Source organism: Camelus ferus, chromosome 35 (assembly GCF_009834535.1).
Source record: "Camelus ferus isolate YT-003-E chromosome 35, BCGSAC_Cfer_1.0, whole genome shotgun sequence".
NCBI classification, from domain to species: Eukaryota; Metazoa; Chordata; class Mammalia; order Artiodactyla; family Camelidae; genus Camelus; species Camelus ferus.
In genome coordinates, this window is record NC_045730.1 from 7,784,914 (window position 1) to 7,806,853 (window position 21,940).

The window sequence follows — 21,940 nt, forward strand, 5'->3', positions numbered from 1 at the left end:
CTAAATATGAATAGCCTAGAGAATGAAATGAGTCTGGAGAACACTAACACAAAATCACAATGAAAACTATTCTCTCTTCCCTTTTCTCAGGATATGTAACCAGCTTGCAGTGTCCGGTGTCAGGGGCTATATTTCAGAGAGCCTGGATGAAAAAGCAGGTTTGTCTTTTCTTTTTTCTTCCTGACCCACAGCTTTGTGCCAGCCCTTGCTTACACTCTGATTCTGCCCAAGAGAAGAAAAGCTGATCTCAAGTCTATGTTTGTGTACAAACAGCTTCAAAGTCAGAAGGAAATAGATTCAAGGGAACTTTAGAACATGATTTTTAAAAGATTACTGCTAAAATAATTTGTTAGTTGTTAAAAGGTGAGAACAAATTTCCACAAAGTGATATGAGTTCCCTTGACAGTCTATTTAACCCTTCACGTTGCTGAAAGAGAACCACATAATTCCATGTACAGAAGGCATTTCTAGAATCACTCCAGGCAAGAAATCAGACAGTTGGGGGTTCATCAAGGGCTGTAGCCCTGCTCGAGTTCTGTGGTAGAAAACAGACACCCTCTAGAGAATTAGGTCCATTATTAAAGGATAAGAAGCCTTTATCTCCCCTCTGACCACCAGAGATGGCTCCCTTTAGGGTAGAAGCAAGGACACGGGTCCTCTCTACAATAAAACCCACCAAAGCCAGGCTCCTCTTCTCTCTCCCTGTCGCAGCAAGTTCATCTGAACCAAGCCCCACCCCAGGGTGACCTGGAGCTCTGAAGTACATCTCCATAGGATGGGCTCCCAGAAGTCCCTACGCCATCAATGTGATATAAATGCTCTTTATTTTCTTCTGCTTACTTATCTGTTTTTTTATTTTTTTATTTTTATTTTTTTTTTTTTTGCAAAATCAAAAGCTCTTTCTGTAAAAGCCTTAATTACATCAAGGTACTCATTCATTTCCTGATGCCTAAAGCTAGAAATCTTATAAAATGGTGTACAATGCCCATCAGAAGCTTGTGCCTACATCTACCCCCAGACTTCAAGTCCTTCACCACCTACCGTGAACCTAAGATTTAGTGCCACTGAACTTCTTATTATTCCAGGAAGATATTACACCTTTTCCTAATTCCCTGCTATTATAATTTTGTCTTTTTACCTGAATTGCCCTTTATTCTGCCTTCATCAGAAAAATGTCATCTCATCCTTTGAGAGCCAAGTCAAATATCAGCCTCCTCTGGGAAGCTGTCCCGGCTCTTCTAGGTGGTGTCCTGCCCACCTGCCCACCGTGTGCCCCAGGCATGTGGCTCATAACCTATCACGTTCCACTGCACTTTAGCGCCTTGTGTGCTAGATCCTCAAGGGGAGGGTTACCTTTTCTTTAATCCTTTTCATTCTCAGAATTCTAGCAGAGCACTTGGAATGTGTTAGACACTCAAAACAAATTGAGTGACTAAATGAATGAGTGGGTGACTTTTGTCAGGAACGTCAGCTTTATGGTAAATTGGAGAGCAGCCGAATAAGGAAAGGTCGATGCACCTGGGACTCGAGCAGTAGAAATGAGAAGGAGGAAAGAGATGGAAAGTGTTGGGACAACACTCATCCAAACTGAGGAAACTTCTGGATCTGGAGCTACCTGTAAATTTCTCAAGTTTATCTTAACAGATGATGCAGTGATCAAAATCTGAAGGGTTGTCATTGGTGCTGACAGATGTTCAAATACTCATCCTGTTTCCTTTCAGTAAACTTTGAACAACTCCCCACACCACGTGCTTTCGCATTTCACATGAAGGTCTTCCACAGGCCACATTTCTCAAAGGCAGTATGGGGAATGGGGAGGGACACACTTTAAGCAAGATTGACATTTGAGATTCCACCCCTATTACTAATGTCTCCCCTATAATATGACAACAACCAAAGGAAAACATGGAAAGAAAATTCTGCATTGGTTCATTTCCACCCATCTTAGATTCTTGAGGAATGATTCAATCAGCCCTTTCTCCGTAACTGCCTCATACATGTCCCAGCTGTGATGGGCTCAGCGCAGCAGTGCTGTAGATTCCTGCCCTCGGATGCTTCTGTTAAGCAGACAATCCCTTCTCTACTGATTTCGGTGATTTTCAGACAATATGATGCAACAGATGATAAAAACCTGCATGTGGGCTGTTTATTCTTTTCACATTAAATATACAGTTGAAAAGGCAATTATATCCTGTAATCAATCTTTCACTTGAGACCTTGTACTCAGTGCAGAACTCTAGTTCCCATTTAACTAAGCTAGAATGGGGACAACTGTCCATTCAAACGGGGATGTAAGATTCTTATGTCCCCAAGGATCCACCTGGATCCTTAGCTAAGATCATCATTGTCATTACTAGATAACAGAAATCATTATTTTTCTTGCTTTTATTTGCTTCCATGGGACTGGTACAAAGCTGGAGTCATAATCTATGGAGATTGTCGTGTGAGTAACCGGCAATTTTGCTTCTCTAAACTCACCTCCAGTACTAACCCGCCAGGGAGAACTGTACTGTGTGTCAGCTCTCTTATGCTGCAAAATTTCTGTATTTACTCCCATTTGTCCTATACTGAAAAATAAGGGGAAATACCAACTCTACTCCCTGATATTCCGGTTCACTTGTTCTGCTTAATGCACCCACGTGGATGCACTAAATGCCCGTACGTGGGAACTCTCTAATTCCAGCGAATAGGTATAGTGAGCGTGCTGCTTAGCTGATCAACCCTGGCACAAAACAATCACCAGAAAGCTCTGCAGGCTGCCTGCCTTCTCATTTCACTGTGTGCAAACCAGCAGGCAACTCCAACTCTAACTGCCGTCCCACAGTGGCTGCCGAAAGCCTACTTCAGAATGCGCAGCTCATGAACAGAAAAGTCAACTCATCAAGTGTATGATTTCAACGGCTGCCCCGTTGCGATCTCTCACTCCAGGAGGGGGGAAGTTTGTGCCAAGTGCAGGTTAGTTAAGTTGAATATAATTTCGCATAAAACTCCATGATTAAATACTCAGATTTTCTCTGTATCCTCAAGGATGGTGAGGCAGGTGGCATTTGCTTAAAAACAACAACAAAACAGACGCAAGCATCTCGTGCCCTCCTGTCACTGAATACAATGAAATGAACAAACCATCACTCCTGGCAAGCTCCTTACTGCTTTGCAAGCCTGTTGTTATATCTATCGACTGTCCACACATGAGGGCTACCCTGAACAGAAGTGCCTGAGTGCTGCAAGGTACCACCAGTGACCAGAGGCTCATAGCTCTCCATGCCTTAGGCTCCCGCAGGATTCCTGCCGAGCTGCAATAAGTTTGACAGACTTTCCTGCGGGACCTGGGTGACCTTCTCTGGTGCTTTGATGTTAAATACAGCTCACCGGTGTCACAGCTGGAAGTTAAGCGAGTTAACCGTGCTGCGTGACGCAAGCCCACAAACTTATATTCTCTACAGGTGCAGTTTGCAGACCTTCAACTTCACCCTGATTGTGAATCCATTTTCTGTCAACCTCCCAAAAAGCAGGTGGGGGTAATAGATAAGAAATAACTTCATTGTAATATGGAACAAGCCATTAAGGTATCTCTATAGATGGTAATAAAATGGAGACTAGACCTGCCATCCGGGAAGTGCAGCACGTTTTACTGGTACTAACTCTTCACCTGCATCGCAAGAGAACTCGCAGGCACCAATAGTCTATGCTATAAATGTGGGAACTGAACTGTCAAGAGGTTGAATGTCTTTACCAAAATCTGTTTCTCGGCAGAGGAAAAGAAATATGGACACAAGTGTTCGGTCATCTTTCAGATCTCTGCCGCATGCTTCACACGGCCTGCCTGAGATGCAGGGCTGGGGGCTAAAAGCCTTTTTTCAAAAAAGTTTTATTCAGAACCACATTCATTACTTTGCTACTCTGAGAAAACTTTTTCCACTTCTGTTTCAATGTTTTCACCTATAAATGGAAAAGGACATTTTGTGCTGGTGTTACATAACCCTGCTAAGGAATCAGGGGACTCCATTTACCAGGAACGCCAGCAAGATGGCTAGCCTGCATGTGACATTTGAGGGAAACGGATAAATTATATATTGGTAACTAACAACAGGGAATCAGTTGAACATGATCGATTTTATTTTATACAAAAGCACAGCAGCATTCACGTCTTGGTTTTTGCTAGAAAATATTCAATCACCCTTTCCAAGTGGAAGTAAAGATAAGGCTTGTTCAGTCCCCTCCCCCCACCCCCTGCCCACATCTTTTATTGACTGCTGTGAATTTTTTAAAAGTTATCTTCACTTCCCTCAGTGAAACACTTGGGTAAAACATTTTTTTCTGCCTACATCAAGTAAAAATTATTCCATTTAATACATATGTACAAGAATACCAAGGCCTCAGAAGTACATACCAACACCAAGATGGTATTAATCCTTGGACTGACTTATTCTTATGGAACTCTTCCATCAATTGTTTTCTTCCATTGTGTTGAATATAAACATATTTATATTTTGTTAAAATGATTTGGATGGTCATTGTTTTAATTAGGCGAGACTTTTCTGACAGTACATCTAAGAGAAATTTCAACTGTTACGTGATATTTGGAGCAGATTGTCAGTGAAATAAATCTGTTCACAAATACATGAAACCTCATTCTTTCTAAATAAAGCTAGAACTCAATTACATACTTTCTGCTTAATGCTGGCAATCGCGACGACTTCCTGGTCTAAAGAAACAGAGCTCTGAACAGTTCTTAAAATGACTCAAAAGATCCCTCAAACATAAGCATCCTTGGCCAAATAGCATTTGGATAACTTAATAAACAACAATAACAAAAACTAGTATGTATACAGAGTGATCAGGTTTCCTCTGAAATCCCCAAAGCCTCAAAATTAACAGGTTAAGAGAGCTTTGTAGTTAAGAGGCTCAGAGGGTTTGAACACCAGCTCAGTCATGTTTTTCAACCCTCAGAATACGTTTGGTACCACATCTGCTAATAAGGAAACAGTTCGATGAGTCAGTGTCTGAGCTTTCGTTGCCTTGAAGCTAGTCCAAAATGGGAATTTTTGGCACTTTGGACCAATTTTATGAGTTTTAAAAGCATGCTGCAGTTTTCAAATCGCTGAGTTATATTTTGCCATTCAAACCACTAAGTCTCAGATCTGCTCTCTGAAGTGTCAGTGGTTTATTTCCTCTTCCTAAGGCCCGTCTCACCCAATTAAGCCATAAAGTAGAAGCAGTAGGACCAGTTCAAGGTAAGTACTTTCAAGTCAACCTGAATAAAGAAGAGAAGGAAGCCTTCCCACGAGCAACAGGTTTTACCTACTGATTCCCAGCACCAGGGCTTGAAAAAGCATCAAGTAAACAGTTACCATTGACTTGTGTCTAATTACCCTCCACTCCAACGCTTACAAATAATTCTACCCTCAAGGAACAGTCCCATAAAGGATAAGTTATGATAAGCTTTTAATCACTCTGGCAAACTGTCTCTCAATTCACAGTGCGTAAGTAGAGGCACAAACCTAGCTCAAGGTCCACTGCTGGCCTGGAGAGCACCTTCATGTGCATCATGTGCCCTGCGCTGGGCACGTAGGCACAGCTGTCCAACTGGCCCCGAGGCACTGGGCTTGGGTGTGGAATGCAAGCTGGGTTTCAACCCTCACCTTCCTTGGCCAGCACCTCTGTATAGAGCACCAACCTCACCTGTCACACAGCAGCCCCGTCTAGCACCACTGATCCCAATAAGCTAGAGCCAGAGCCTTAAAGAGGAAATTAATAAGCAGAATGGAGACTTCAGAGGGGAAAAAACTGAAGCTAAAACTAACACGCCATGTTTTGTTTTTGTCCAGTTACATATGATGCATGGCTTAAGTCAATTAACCATCTCAGAATCTTGTCTTCTTGGACAAATCCCTGGGTCAATGTCACGGCCATCCAGAGGAGGAAGGTTCTCAGTGTTTAGTTATGAAAAGAATGGTCAACAGAGTGAAACTGCCCCTCTGAAACATCTACATAGTACTTCTCCATGCTTGATTGGCTGTCTCTTACCAATGTGAAATTGTTTTCTCAACATTAGCTCATAAAAATTAAGATGATTTTGTAAAAGGCTATGCCACAAATTATGCTTTTTAAATCAAAAAACTGAAAAGTACTTTTAAAAATCATATAGATTGAAGTTAATTATGTAAAATGCTCACTTAAAAAAATAAAAATTAAGAAAATATAACCAGTCATTTTGAACCACTAAGTATCCCAATGATGGGTGGGAAAAGACCTCAGAGGTCAGGAGACAAAACTCGAATGTCTATGGGGACTTAACAAGTACCATTAACAAGTGTAAACACCACGTGTAATGAAACCAAGATACAGGCACGATCATGAGCAACTGTGGGTGCTGGGCCTGTGCTGGTGATCAGCAAAGGGCGAGAAGAACAGGACATTCTTGTTCTTCCTGTTGTGGACTGAATGTTTGCGTTTCCCAAAATTCAAATGTCAAAACCCTCCTCCCACTGTGATGGTATCCGGAAATGGGGCCTTTGAGGGGTAATTAAGTCCTCAGGGTGAAGCCTTCATGAATGGGATTCATGCCCCTATAAGAGGAGGCCAGAGAGCTAGTTAGCTCTCTTTCCATCAAAGATGGTCATCTATGAGCCAAGGAGTGGGTCCTCACCAGACATCTATGAACCAGGGAGTAGGTCCTCATCAGACACTGAATCTGCCAGTGCTTTGATCTTGGCCTCTAGAACTGTGAGAAATGAATGTTTGTTGTTTGAGCCAATTAATTTACAGTATTTTTGTTACAGCAGCCCAACGAACTCAGACAGCCTCTAAAAGTGGTAAAGTGGTAGCAACCATCAGCTTATGTGTTGCTATGGGAGGATGTCGCTGGTATAAAATTATCTGGGTACGTGTTTGCGGTGGATAAAAGTGGCAATTGATTTTCTTTTGGTCTGTTGGTCCTAAATCAACTTTTTGGAATTAAGCAATACAATAAATCCCTGACTTTCAAAACACAGCCTTTCAAATACCAGAAGCTACTTTAGGATGTCTTTGCCTAATCTTTCTTCCCCAGACTAAACACTGCTGCTTTTTATAATCATGAACCTCACCACCCGGCGGTTTGTTAATGTCAGTATTAAAATATGGTGTCTAGAAGGGGGTACCGGATGGAGTCTGAACACACAATAATTAAAGTGCAAGTTTAAGTAACAAAAGGCAGAAAGAAAGGTAAAATAAACCAGGTCTTAGGGGGCAAAATCACCACCATCAGCTGCAGGTACATTTCAAAAGAAAATGTGTAAAACCGACCATCTCCACAAGAAACAACCGTGGATACAACAGACGTTGCTTCCTCTTTCTGAATTCTTTTTGCTCCTTGTTTTTTAATTGGGTAGATTAACTATCAGCTCATTTGTTAATTGCTTTCCTTGAAACAATTAACTATTAATTATAGTCGCTGTTATTAGCTGTCTCCCATTCTTCCAAGCTGCAGATGATTTTACAGCAGGCTCCCAATGAGGCTGGCAGTTAAGAACATTCTCCACCAGCAAGCTGTGTTCCTTTTGCAAGTGCAAAATGCAAAATACTGTCCTTTTCAAAATAAGGCTTTTGTGCAAAAGAAAATGAGGTCCACACTGTAAATGCACATGCAACAGCAGTTAAAGCTCAAGTGTCCATAATGTGGATTTTTATTTCCACTTTTTTGCATAAGAATCCTACCTAGTGCATTGATTGAAAGGGCATTTGCAAACAACACACACATTATTAGGAATAATCAGAAGCCATTTATAGAGTAAGACCCTCTATTTACAGTTCTCTATAATTTACAGCAACAATGAAATACAGTAAATAACCTCATATTTACAAATGCACTAAGTTTACATGATTGACCCTGCACTTCGCACAGTGTGTACTAAAACATCACATGTGTCCAGTAGCTGCCCTGGTCTTCCCCTGTGAGAAGAACTCCAAGGACTCTCAGATACAGTAATGCATATTCATATTTGAGTTAATGATGCTATGTATGTCCTGGAACGCCATCTGTACCCCATACAGGATGCAATAACTTCTTAATGATGTAGAAATGCTTAGCAGTCTACTGCCTGCCACTGAAAAAGAAGTTATCCTTACATATGCCCTTTAAGAACGCTGTATTTGCTGTCTGAGGTAAGAAAGGCTTATGATGATCCATCGACTCTGCACTTACCCTCCAGGAGTGGCATACTAGAGTAAGAACATCTATGCCTGCCTTGATTTGTTACTTTTCTTTAATACGGTCTTCCCCCCGATTTTCAACCCTTCCAATCTCAGGCCAAGGCAAGCCTCTATTTTTTTGTTGTTGTTCTTAAACATGTATTAGCCCCAAATTTTATTTAATTAAAAAGTTGCACCAGTTTGCTCTGCTTGTGTTTAATATACCTGATGTTAGAAAATGCCAGTGTGCTCATGGCCTTCCAGGCCCATCTATGTTTCTCATTTTCATGGACTGCCTTTTACAGATTCTCTTACTACAGAGACTGGGGATGCGGAACCCTCCTTACTCATGTGCTTCTCATTACCTAGGCTTATTGGAAGCTCCGCCTCCCTTGCAAAGCTTTTTTCCAACTACTGCAAAGGAGGTTAATTACATTCAATTCTCAGAGACAAGGGTGGGACTTCCTGGTTCCACCATGAACCAGCTGTAAGTCTTACAGCAAAGCTCTCTTGATCTCTCACAGCTTAATCTCCTCTCTTATAAAATGAAGGACTGGATGAAAGTGTCATTGCCTCGTGTAGCACATCTAAACTCAGGGTTTGACCTGCTTAACATTTCTGTCAAGAAGATAGAATCTAGGTAGCTTAGATACACAAATTAACCCAATGGCTGGAATGGAGTGTGAGAACTCAGTTCATAGACTGAAATCCAAAGGGCTGACTGCAGCGATGGGGCACCTGCAAAGAAAGGGGGGAAATAATTCACTAGTCCATTCAAGCCCAAGGAGAAATACGGTGTGCCCAACTTGCATCATACACTAGGAGAGTATGTGCTGTGAACTTTGCAAATCAGGTTCACTGCTTTAATCCAAGGGGAAAACTATGTGTGTTTTCTTTGTTACCCAGTACTCTAGTTTATGAGCCATTCAGAGGAAGCTGAAGCAGAATATAGGCATTTAATTTATTTTATTGTAATGCACTCAGATGAGTAGGTTTTAAATACCCATCACAAAGTTTACTCAGCTGTTGACACAGATCAGGGACTTTGGAGAATTAAAGGTCTCTAAGAGACCCAAATTGTCTGAATCCCTTTCTTACTGATGTGAGAAAACACAAACAGCCTGAACTTAAAAGGACAGTTATTGAAATCCAGACTGGACATGTGTATTTAACGGCTAGAAATTGCATTTGCTTCTCATTGCTAGAAGGACTGGGGCTTAACTGAGTCAGACATTTTAAAGAACTGCAAAACCACCTGGGAGAATTTAAATCCAAAGGCAAAGGAGAGTCATAGAATTTGATGAGGATGAAACCTGATTTAAGTTTCTGTAATAGTTTTGGTCATCAACCTCAGGGTGGCTCTAAAGTATCATGTAAATACACCTTAGTTTATAAGAAGGCCTGGGAGAGCTTAGAGTAAACTGCAGCCCACCAAGGACATAAAACATCCCTTAATTTTGTTACAGTAGGATGTGAACCCCCGTTCCATGCTGCTTCCGTGGCCGCATTCAGAGCGATGCTCAGGCTCCTGTGAAAGCATTCTCACTCTAACAGCATGGCTGGAAACTAAAGCTCTGTGCCAGTCTGAGTAACACAAAGCAGGAGTCAGAATTAAGTCAAGCCCTGAGTGAACCAACTCCACCATTTTTAAAGAGGAGTTGAGACTTTTTAAATACCAGCCTTCTAACTTCAATGATGAAAATCTGTGAACAGCCACTCCTGCAAGAGAGCCCTTTATAAAGAAGAAAGGTCTTCAGACTCTTCTGGCAATACGTTTATTATTGCTAAATATCCCTGTTTTTCAACAACTGAAAAGCTCTATTTAACCACTGTTGCTAAAAAATTTCCCTGTGTTCTGCTCTTGAGTTTCACTGCTGGAGAATCAGGAATAACTCAGATCAATGAGTCTTTACAAAAAAATCATAATCATGACTATAACTCCTGTTTGAGCATTAAAGGTTCGCCAGGTACTTCACACATTTATTTCCAATACACTGAACTTTGAAGGGAAGTCTGAGTTTATTGCAGCTCTACCACTATGTAGTTCTGTGAGACTTGTCTCTGAGCCTCAGTTTCCAAGTCTGTTAAATGGAAATAATATTACAAGTTTATAATAATTACAATAATATTACAAGAACTTAGCACAGTGCCTCTAAATAATTGTTAGCTGTTTCTGTTGCGTGATTTCCCTGAGTATTTTCCCAACTTCAATTTCTCATCCTTCTGTAAATATGTTGAGAAGAAAACAAAGGGAAAACTTCCTCCACATCATTTCCCCCCTCAGCATTTTATCTACTTTGATGCAGCTCACTACATGCTCACCCACAGAGCATTTACAAGTCAGATGCGCTCTGTGCTACTCAGGATGTGAGAGGTAGGGGGGCTTTCTAGTTCTGGAAGCATGGAGTAAGTACACGTCCCCCTCATCACACCTAAAACCCTGAATTAAATTAATAAACCCAGCAGTGGAAAATTCTGTAAGATATAGACAAGAAGGCAGACTTTCCAGGGTCCTTGCTATGCAAAAAATAACTTGTTGACCTGTCTTAAAAGAGCTGTTGAAAGTTCTTCCAACAGAGAGGGATTGACAACAGAAGAAGACAGAACATCAGAACCAAGAGAGACCAACATGACAGATAAATATATGGACAAATAAAATACTTTATTTATCTTCTCTTGAGTTTTTAATATTATGTTAGATGTTTGAAAGCAAGATTATACTATTTTTCCAATGTGGTTCTCAACGTACATGAAGAAGATAAAAAAAAAAAAAAACACTTAAGTATAAGTGTTCTAAACATGCCAGTTAAAGGACAGAAATTGGCAGAGTGGATTTTTTAAATGCGACAAATATATGATGTCTACAAGAAACTCACTTCTAATATAATGATGTAGGTGGGATGAAAGTAAAGATGAACCACAAAAACACCAATAAAAAGAAAGATTTTGCTGTAAGCAAGTCTTTCCAAGGGGGGAAATTAATAAAGACCTTGGGAATACAGAAACCATTATGTAATGCTGGGTGAATCAACAGATCTCTTGATATAGAATACAGCCATTATATATGGAGTAGTAATGGAGTGAAATTCAGATCCTTACATATTTTTACCTGCCTCTTCTTTTCAGACTTAAAATAGGAAAGAAAGGTAAGGAATGAGAGAAATAAATTAGACCATACAATTATTATTTAATATTCCACAAAACAAGAAGAATTGCGAAAAGAAAGAACAAAAAATGATTACTCAAGTAATCCCATTTGGTGTTTTCTTTCTTTCTTTTCTTTTCTTTTCTTCTCTTTTCTTTCTTTCTTTCTTTCTTTCTTTCTTTCTTTCTTTCTTTCTTTCTTTCTTTCTTTCTTTCTTTCTGTCTGTCTGTCTGTCTTTCTTTCTTTCTCTCATTTTTCTTTCAAGTTTCTGTGTGTACTTTGCATCTTCCTGTTTGCTGGGAAATGAAGGCTCTTTTCTTTTCAGGCATAATTCCTGTCAATGTGTGTGCAGGTACAAGTATGCATTTTAACTACTCTAACTTGTGATTTCGGTAGAATTTAAAAAAAAAAAAAAAACTTTAGTAGAAATTAACTTTTCTATTTTCAAACTTAAAAGTCTAGGCCAATATTTAATATTCCCAAAAGACACTAAAAAAGATGAAAAAGAAAAAGAAAAAGAAAAAAAGAAAAAGAAAAAAAATGGAACCCTACTTCAAAAAGACCCCTGCATCCAATGTTCATAGCAGCATTATTTACAATAGCCAAAACATGGAAACAGCCTAAATGTCCATCAACAGATGACTAGATAAAGAAGATGTGGGGAAAAAAAAAAAGATGTGGTATATTTATACAATGGAATACTATTCAGCCATAAAAGATGACAACATAACGCCATTTGTAGCAACATGAACATCCCTGGAGAATGTCATTCTAAGTGAAGTAAACCAGAAGGAGAAAGAAAAATACCATATGAGATCACTCATATGTGGAATCTAAATAAATAAATACATACATACATACAAAACAGAAACAGACTCATAGACATAGAATACAAACTTGTGGTTGCCAAGGGGGTGGAGGGTGGGAAGGGACAGACTGGGATTTCAAAATGTAGAATAGATAAACAAGATGATACTGTATAGCACAGGGAAATATATCCAGGATCTTGTGGTGGCTCACAGGGAAACAGAATGTGACAATGAATGTATGTATGGTCATGTATAACTGAAAAATTGTGCTCTACACTGGAATTTGACACAACATTGTAAAATGACTATAACTCAATTTAAAAAGTTAAAAAAAGAAGAGAAAAAGAAAAAAAAATGTACCCCCCTTCGCCGCCAAGGTACACTACTGCTTGCCATGGATGGATGACAGCACAGCATTCCAAAGAGTAAGTACTGTTATTTTCATTCATTATAATTGATTAAAAGAACAAAGTGACCCAAGGGGATTTGTAAATTTATAATAATTAAATTTTAACTTAATTTTAGGAAAGGAACTTAGCTACCAAATGAGTTACTGAATGAATAATTAAAAATAAATGAATTGAAACATAAAACTTGAAATAACCTAATATTAAGTTTGAAGTTGTAATTTATTAATAGGAAAAAACTGATGTTCATAGTTTTTTTTTAAACAGAAATTCAGCTCATATTGTGTGTTACATTAAAAAATATCCAGATACTCTGAAAACTCGTGAGATCTCGGACATCAGAGCTTAACAAAGGCCAAGCTCTCTCAGGTCAAAGCTTAAGAAAACAGTCTTTAAAGCTTCAGTTTAGATAATTAAACTGCCTTAGCAAAAGGCTCCAGAATAAAATAACTCCAGTTACTGGTTTTCTCTACTAAATTAGAAGAGCCAATAATTTTTAAAATGTAATAAGAGCATTGGATGTTTATTAGAAGGAAAACTCAGTGTCTAGCCAGACAGAGAGCTAACTGGTTCACAAATTTGTTTTTTCATATTTAACTGCTGACATGTCTCTAATTTCATGTTCTTAGATTTTTATATACCACTAACTTCTAAAATAATTTGCAGCAATTTCAAAATTAATCATAATGTTAAATATGATTGTGTTAAAAATAGGCAGAATATAGACCTTTAAGAGCAGCAAGGAGAACAGGTGTTACCAATACATTTTATCAACAGATGTTACTCAAGTCTTTGCTCCTATTGGCCATGGCCACTAAATCTGACTCTGAAAAAAATGTTATGATATCCAAGTCAACTGTATCATAAGCTGATTAAAGCAGTAATTAGCTCTTTGCTCACATACATCAGAGATGTTTGATAGTTTTTATATTCATCTCCCAAAGTCCCTTTCTCTTCATGGTAGAGCAAAATTCCAGCTGTGATAAGGTTAGACAACTTACTAGAATGTTTGAAAGAGGAAACTCCAGGTGGATTTCTGCCCATTTGATTAACCTGACTTCAAGATGAGTTTGTAAAAGTCTATCTACATTTATGGACAATGAATAAATAAGTTTTTGTTTGTTTTTAAATCCCAACTGGTTTCAGGAAGGACAGGCAAAAACTAAGATAAAGTATTCCAGCATCTCAGCTCTGTGGCCTCTGTACAGTCAGACCGAAATCCTTGCAGAATGCCAAACAAGGGAAATGCTTCAGGGCCATTCATCCGAAGTCTTGAGATGCTGTGATTGAAAGTAACATGTGGAATCAGTTTGAGAAAAATAAACTAAGTCAGAGGAAAATGACACAAGTAATAAACTAAGATAGAGTGGAGACTATTTTAAAAAATGGAAATAGCTTCAGGGAAATATTTTGAGATGCAGCAGACAGAAATTTCAAAGCTGCAGAAAAAGAATTTGCTTACTCAGAACATACACTCTGAAACGTTATGTGTCTATCTATTCAGTTCCTGTATTTGCATGAAATTGCTTTAAATACTGACCTGCAACCTTAAATATATTGTAGTATATCTCACTGAAAAAACACTTTTGTTTTTTAATTAACTGAAAATAGAAAAAGATCTTGTGTTTCTTGGCATGGTAGGGGAAGCTCTCAACTAAAGGCAAGAGAACAGGATTCCACCTGGCTTCGCCACACGGACTGTCCTGGCTTCAATGGGGATTCGTGCAGCTTCTCGGTGCATCCAATTTTCTAACTATAAGGTGAAATGAGATGATTTCAAAGATCCCCCATGCTCTGTCTGTGAATCCATAAGTCTAAAACTTCCCAGTACTTTGGGTATTTAAAGAGGTTCTACTGAGGCTGACTGTAGTTTTTACTGTCACCAACAAATTGACTCAAATATAGGATATGGTACTTGGGAAATTTTGTAGGGCAAGACAGTAACTGTAGAGAATTTGAATGAGACAACTGAAAAGGTCTAATTTTAAGATACGCCAGAGCAAATTTTAAAATGTTTAGAGTTAAAAAGAGGCATTGAGTATTTGAAGTTAAATAAGAATGGTACTGAGAATGTGTATCTTAAAATGTATAAAGTGAAATAGAGGCAAAAAGGTAATCTTTAAATCTTTATTCCATCCAGCAGACACAATTTCAGTTTTTACTACTATCTCAGAATGATCAAAAAGCTCACTGATTCTTTTCATGGTTTTGATTTTGTTTTTAAGCATACACGCTAGGTAGTCTGCAAACACACTCTCAAATATGGTCCTGGGTCAATGAAGATTGATACTAGGCCAAACCTGCGACTCATTTGCTGGTGAAGGGGCCAGTTTTTGAGGGGAGATGAGGCGTGAAGGAGGATGTATGCGGTTCTTAGGTGATGAGGGTAGAGACTGGAATGTGCTATCTTTACCTCTGATGGACAGCTCCTCAACTCTCCTGCACCTCTCCCAGAGCAGCCCCCCAAAGGAAAAACAGACAGCAATTGGAAAGGTGACTGCTCTCCAAAGTTCCAGGTGATAGAAAGGAAAACGGCAGTTATCACTGCTCCACTGGGAAGGCCTCGTCCTTGAGAATTTAGCAGCAGGCACCGAGAGCCATAATCTCACACAGGCTCTCTGGGACTCCTTTTCCTCGTCTGGATGGTGGATATGATGGGTATCTACTACCACTGCACTGTGGTGAAGATGAAATGAAACAGCCCATTTAAAGGATTTAGAAAAATGCAGGGCACGTGTTTTATCTGTCACGGTAAATGTTGTTCTTATTGTTATTCACATCTCCATCATCATGATTATCATCACTCCCTGCACGATGTATAAATTTCCAAAGATGAAGGAAGGCTACAAGTACAAATCCGTCAAACCTGCAGGCAAACATGCACGTAAATGTACGTTTGCTAATTCTTCCTTGCCCTGTCCCTGGGGTTCTCTGCTGTCAAAGATGTTGCCATTCCACAGTGGCGACTACAAAGACTGTAACATCACTCCGTACCTCTCAGGCCCTGTGAGTGTATGTGGCTGATTAATAACATGGACACCAACACTGATTTTATGTTCTTCACTAAATATTTCCCTTAAAAGGTGGGATTAGAATTCCAGGATCATAACTACAAATGGCCCCATAATATGACATCCTGAGTCCTCTATAAACATATAGAACATAGGTATTTAATAGCACTTGGAGCACCTAAGAGTTTTAGAAACTCTTAGAACAGTACCTTGCTTACCATCAGTCTCATGGAGAGATCTGTCAGCATCATTTCTGTAATGACTTATACCTGTCTCTTCTCTCTAGACATTAGAGAGCAAGCTTCCCAAAGTAGGGATCATGATTTATTCTTGATATCTCTGGTATGTTGAATACTGCTTGACCCCATAAGTGTTTATTAATAAATTAGTAACCGAATACATAAATTAATGAAAGAATGAATGAATATTCAAACAACTGAGAGCGCATAAATCAGAGCAAATCAATTTGTTGGTCATATTCTCTTCTGCCATGGCCATCTGGTCATTCCTCTAATCTCTTGCCAAACAGTTGTCAAGTTTGATTTGTGACTTTGGTAAAATATATGCTGGCGTCTACAAGCTTTATTAATCTCTTTCTTCTTGTTAACTTGAGTCTGGATTCTATAATGCTGAGGTGGTAGGACTCCGAGACTCACTCTATTTTTTCTTTCTATGAACCAGAAGCAAAGACAAGTTTAGGCTAGATGAAAATGAATCTAAACAAAGAAATGAGATTAGCTTCATGACTTCATGCGTGTTTGTGTGTCTGTGTAAAATTCCTCCACACAGTAGCTACCAACATCTCTGAGATTTTGATCCAGGGACTCTCAGCCTTGTTGAGGCCAGTCACCTTATCCATTGGTCCAAAGCTTCAGTTCTTATCCACAGAAACTGGGTTACTGTGCAGTAACCCACACTATGCAAATTCTTGAGAGGCTGGCATACAAACCAGAATGCCAGTAGTTACATTACACACACTATAGGAAACAGTAGTAAAGATCTCTTTGCTAGTGTATTCTTTCCTTGATGGGAACTTTATACGGTGGTAAAATTATAATTAAAAAGTTGCTTAGTGATCATAATGAAGACAAATTAGATGATCTTAATTTAACAATGCTCAGCAAAGAAGGGTAAGGCTATCTTCCACATGGCAGGGATAGAGCATTTAGTGTCCTGTCTCTTGAGCATCCCCTTCCCTGGAAATGTGGGGGGAACTATGGCCAATATCCTGATGTAGTCTTAAAGACTTTGGTGAGGAATAAGTGAGATGATATATGGAAGACATATCACCAGGTAATTCGCAGTTATTCTGTATCAGCATTCTTCAAATTGGGTTATGCGTAGAGAGAACACAGATGCTTGCAATCTTGATCCTAAACTTTCATATTTATTATGACTTATAACTGATTCTCTTTTATTCATCAGAATCTTACTATGATGCACTTCTTAGAAGTAATAAAACTTCCTAAGCAACAAGCAAAGGACATTTCCAAATAGCTGTTATAAGAGCTTCTGTAATCAAGGCCCCCAACACCCACCCCCATTCATCTCTTTTAGAGATGCATTTTCAATAATATTTTTGCTTTTTGTGTTAAATAACTGTTTATCACAATGTAGAATACACTTAAGATGTTTTGATCAACCAGATAACTCTAAAATTATAATGATAATTCAATACAGAGAAATAATTCAATACATTGAGGATTATGGTCACAGAAAACTTTTTTAAATGTTATATTTCAATTAATGTATATATTATTATTGCAAAAATTAAAATAAATAGATCAATAAAAGACTTTCAAGCACAGAACACATTACGTTGGGAAAACTTCCATGGGGGAATCATAATAGAAATATGATTGTAGGATCAAAAGAATCACATAAAATTCTGACTTTTAAGATCTTACTCTTTTTTTAATGAACAGTGGTGTATTACAGATTATTATTTTTTTCCAATTTGGATTCATTTTAAAGAGCAATGTCACACTGTTACAGCTAGAAATTACTTCTTTTGCAACAATAGCAATTGAAAATTATGATGAAATATTTTAGGTGTCAACTTTAAAGTGACAGAGGAGGTAGGTGACAAAGGAGGTTTCCAACTTCTTTTAAGGAATATATAAGAAAAAAATTTGAAGAGCATTGGGGTTAATTGATTACCCATTTTCCAATGAAACACCTTCTATTCAAAAATGGTCAAAATCTCTGCCTAGGCCATGCTTCTGGAAAGCTAATATAGTTAGGTGTGTATCTATATTCCAGTGGTTGTTTTTTAACATTCCATGACCTCACTAATTTTATTTATAAGTTATTTCCTAGGTATGGTTATTTTGTTGTTGTTTTGTTTTGTTTTACAGATCACCGACCCCATCTATTTTCAGGTTGCCTTTTCATAATTTTATTCCCAGAAGAGCATCTCTCTCCACATCCCAGTACTACCCTGTTGACTCCCCAGTGTACTGTGGAGATGGGGAGGTAGTGAGAACATCGTAAAGAAGGATGGAAATGTCTTGAAGGAAATAACGGAATGGTTAAAGATGGCTTCTGGGTAATAGGACACAAACGGATGAAACTTTTTTTTAAGTACTCATTGGAACGAGAAACAGCTAGATCCTTAAAGGAAACGATAATGTGGAGTTACCACTATTTAGGATCAAAACTTTAGATTTCCGGCTCCCATGACAATAAAATTCTAGTTGTTGAAAATCAAAGGAAAATTTAATAAACATATTTCCATGGGAAAGAAGGTTAACATGCTACAGTAAATATTTTCTAGTTATGTTAACATCTCTTTGAAGCTGACCAACTTCAATTATTCATGAGTTGAATGAATGTTTCCTTAAGGAGATGGGGAGAGGGAAAGGAAAGAAAATAATCGAATCCTCTAATAGGTGACAGACATGCTTCCACACATGGCTGTGCACTTTGTGTGCTGCCAAATCTCCTTGGCCAAGAAGCTCAAGTGAGGGACTGAAATCCAATTCATACATTTGCCATCAAACTATGATAACCAGGGCCAAGAGGGAGTATCTTTTTCTTACTCATACAAAGGTGCAAATAGGCTAAGAGCAGCCTGTTTGTAATCTGGCTCTGACTTCTCCCATTTCATCTCATCTTCAGAAAATCACGTTGGCTCTACCTTCAAAACAGACGCAGAATCTGACCAATCTTCACAAACTTCAATGGCACCAGTTGGGCCCAAGCCACCATATCTCATGCCTGGATTGTTGCAACAGCCTCTTAGCTCAGCCCCGCTGCTGCCACCTTTCCCCACTGTAGTTAATTCTCAGCACAGCAGCCAGAATGATCCTGCTAAAGTGTAAGCCAGATCAGCCTGCTTCTCTGCTCGCTCCAGTGGTCCCATTCCACCCAGAAAAAGAGCCAAAGTCCTTACAGTGCCCAGCAGGCCTATGTGATTTCCCCCTTGGCCCTGGATCTCTGAGCTCATCTCTGACTTTTCTATTCACTGATTCTGCTTCAGACACACAGGTCTCTCTGTTGTTCCCTTAATACATCAAGCATGACTCTGCCTCAGGACATTTGCAGGTACTGTTCTGTCTGCCTGGAGCCCAGATATCTACATGGCTCATTCTCTGATTTCCTTCTAGTCTTGGCTCAAATGTCATTTCATGAGTGAAACCTTCTCCGACCACCCTTTTAAATAAAAAGAGCAGCAATACTCACATACATGCTGTGTTAGCATCTCTTTTATTTTCTTCATTTTCAATGCTTTGACATGTGAAGCCTTGCTGACTCTGGAAGACGTCCCCTCTCAGGATTAGCCCATTCCTAGGGGTGGTAAACCACTGGCCTGTGAGCATATCTTCCATACACAAACCAGCCTGTCCAGAGCTCATACCCTTCACCATTTCCTCTATAGGGCTCTCACACTCAGGGCCCCTAACCACTTTCCTTAATCATCCCAGGGCCACATACCAGATAACCAGGGAGAGCCCCTGTACCCTGTTTCCTGGGGAGAGGTTTCAAGTCAGCCAACTCGAAGCCTGCCACCCTGCCTTACCCTTTCCTTCCCCTGGAAACCACAGTAAATGCTCTTACTCACGTTTTCCCTTTGTCCTTTGTTTGATAATATAACAAACTGTCTTTTCAATGATACTTGTCTTCTCATCTGTTGGCCTCACTATATCTGAGTAATAAAACCTACATTTAAAACACACACACACTTCAGTCCCTTTTTCCCTGCCTTATTTTGCTCCATAGCTGTTAAAATGGCTATGGTCAAAAAGGCAAGAGAAACCAAGGATTGGTGACGATGTGGAGAAAAGGGAACCCTGTGCATTTCTCGTGGAAATGAATGTATATTGGTGCGGCCACTGTGGAAAACAGCATGAAGGTTCCTCAAAAAATCAAAAATAGAACTACCAGCTATTCCACTTCCGAGTACAAACATGAAGGAAATGAGAACAGAATATTGAAGAGACATGTGCACTCCTATGTTCATTGTAGCATTATTCACAATAGCCAAGACATGGAAACAACCTAAGTGTCCATCAATAAGTGAATGGATAAATAAGATGCGATTACATATATAATGGAATGCTATTTAGCCATGAGAAAAAAAGGAAAAAAAAATCCTACTATTTGCAACAACATGAATGGACCTGAAGGGCAATACACTAAGTGAAATAAGTCAGACAGGGAAAGACAAATACTGTATATTACTTACATGTGAAATCTAAAAAAAGCCAAACTGAGATACAGAGCAGAATGATGGTTACTAGGAGCTGAGGGTGGGTGAAATGGGAAGTTACTGGTTCAAGGGATATAAACTTCCAATTATAAGACAAATAAGTTCTACAGATCTAATGTACAGCATGGTGACTACAGTTAATAAACCTGCATTACATACTTGAAAGTTATGAAGAGAGTAGATCTTAAATATTCTCACCACAAAAAAAAAAATGATAATTATGTGATTTGATGGAGATGTTCACTGATGCTATGGTGGTAGATATTTTATAATAATAATATACATCAATTTTATCTCAATAAAGGACGAAGGAAAGAAAAATAAAAGACTGGCTAATTTTCCTGACAGTAGGATGGGCCTGCTCCACATTACATCTGCTGGGATGGAGACTTGAGAGGTTCTGATTTCCCAAGAGTTGATCTATCGATTTCAAAGATGTTACCTCATATCTAGGATTCTTACTTACTTCATTTTTAAAATCGTTTTCCTACTGGCGTATGTGCCTGCCTTACACTGGAACACTCTAACAGAGAAAGCCCTGAGGTGCCCATTATTGCTAAAACCAAAGGAATGGTGTAATGGATTTTACCTGAAGACATGGCACACTTTTATTCCCCTTACCTAAAAAAAGTTTTTGTCTCTTTTAAAGAAATGGCACGCATTTTCCTAGGAGACAATTGTGAATCATGTGACTGCTTGTTTCCCTTTTGGCTTTAGTCATCAGGAAGGTCAGAACCAAAATCTCAACTAAATGGTAGTTGAGAAATATGTAGGTCACATACTATCATTCCAAAATATCCCTTCCCATACACCTCTTAGTCCTAACTGTGTGTTTTGTTCTCCAGATTTTCTCTAATCCTCATTTGGACCTATTTGTACTTCAACCTCACTGCTTTTCAAGCCCTTGATTAAATGATATAGATCTTTAAGTTAAATAAGCAAATGAAATCACATTTTCTATATGCCTTTGGAAACAATCAGTGGGGCGGAGAAAAACAATTTTATTGTGGCCAAGTTGAAATCCCCAGGAAGTGTGATGTATTTCTATTTTTATGTCTATTTTTTTCCCAACGTGATGTGTCTGAGAGACTTTGAACAAAATCATGCTCTAACCATCTAAGAGAATATGAGAAAAAGTCAAATAATTAGAAGTTCTTGGGCCAAGAAATAGAAATATTTGAAATTAAAATAAAAATCAAGATAGGCAAGCCAGAGATTTTAATCACAATATAGTAATTTTATTAAACTATTTTATAATCATGAGTGCAGTTTTAAAGAAATCTAAAATACTTAACAGTGTGTTCTTACACAGTACTAACTCAGGATCCTACCGTCTTCTCCCATTTGACAACTTTGTGATGTTTAATTTTGGCAGATTTTTTAAATCTGACTTCTTTCCCCAATAATAAAAGTTTAGTGATTCTTTCCAACCAAATATATTTATCTATCTATAACTACTAGCAAAATATTGCTTGTTTCTATACTTGGATTGTGGTGACCTGACCTTACAAGGTTCTTTTTGAGGCTACTTGATATGGTTCAGGAGTATTTATTCTCATATAATAGGTGCAATCAAAAAAACCCACATTACTTTTGTAGAAATGATGTTTTAATTAGGCAGCAGTTGGTACTTTAAAGGCTGGAATGTTTAACTACCAGAACATGACCAGCTCAAGCCCCAGATG

The 21,940-nt window shown here is 38.7% G+C and overlaps 1 protein-coding gene and 1 long non-coding RNA gene across 2 annotated transcripts in view; both read right to left on the reverse strand.

Moving 5' to 3' along the window:
• PLXDC2 (plexin domain containing 2) overlaps positions 1-21,940 on the reverse strand; it is a 324,630-nt gene that overhangs the window by 245,775 nt on the left and 56,915 nt on the right. The window lies entirely within an intron of this gene.
• LOC116661450 lies at positions 3,633-20,441 on the reverse strand. Its single transcript, XR_004317308.1, has 3 exons — positions 20,364-20,441; positions 19,070-19,074; positions 3,633-3,643 (listed from the first exon to the last, which is right to left on the reverse strand). It is a non-coding gene; the product is annotated as an uncharacterized LOC116661450 (long non-coding RNA).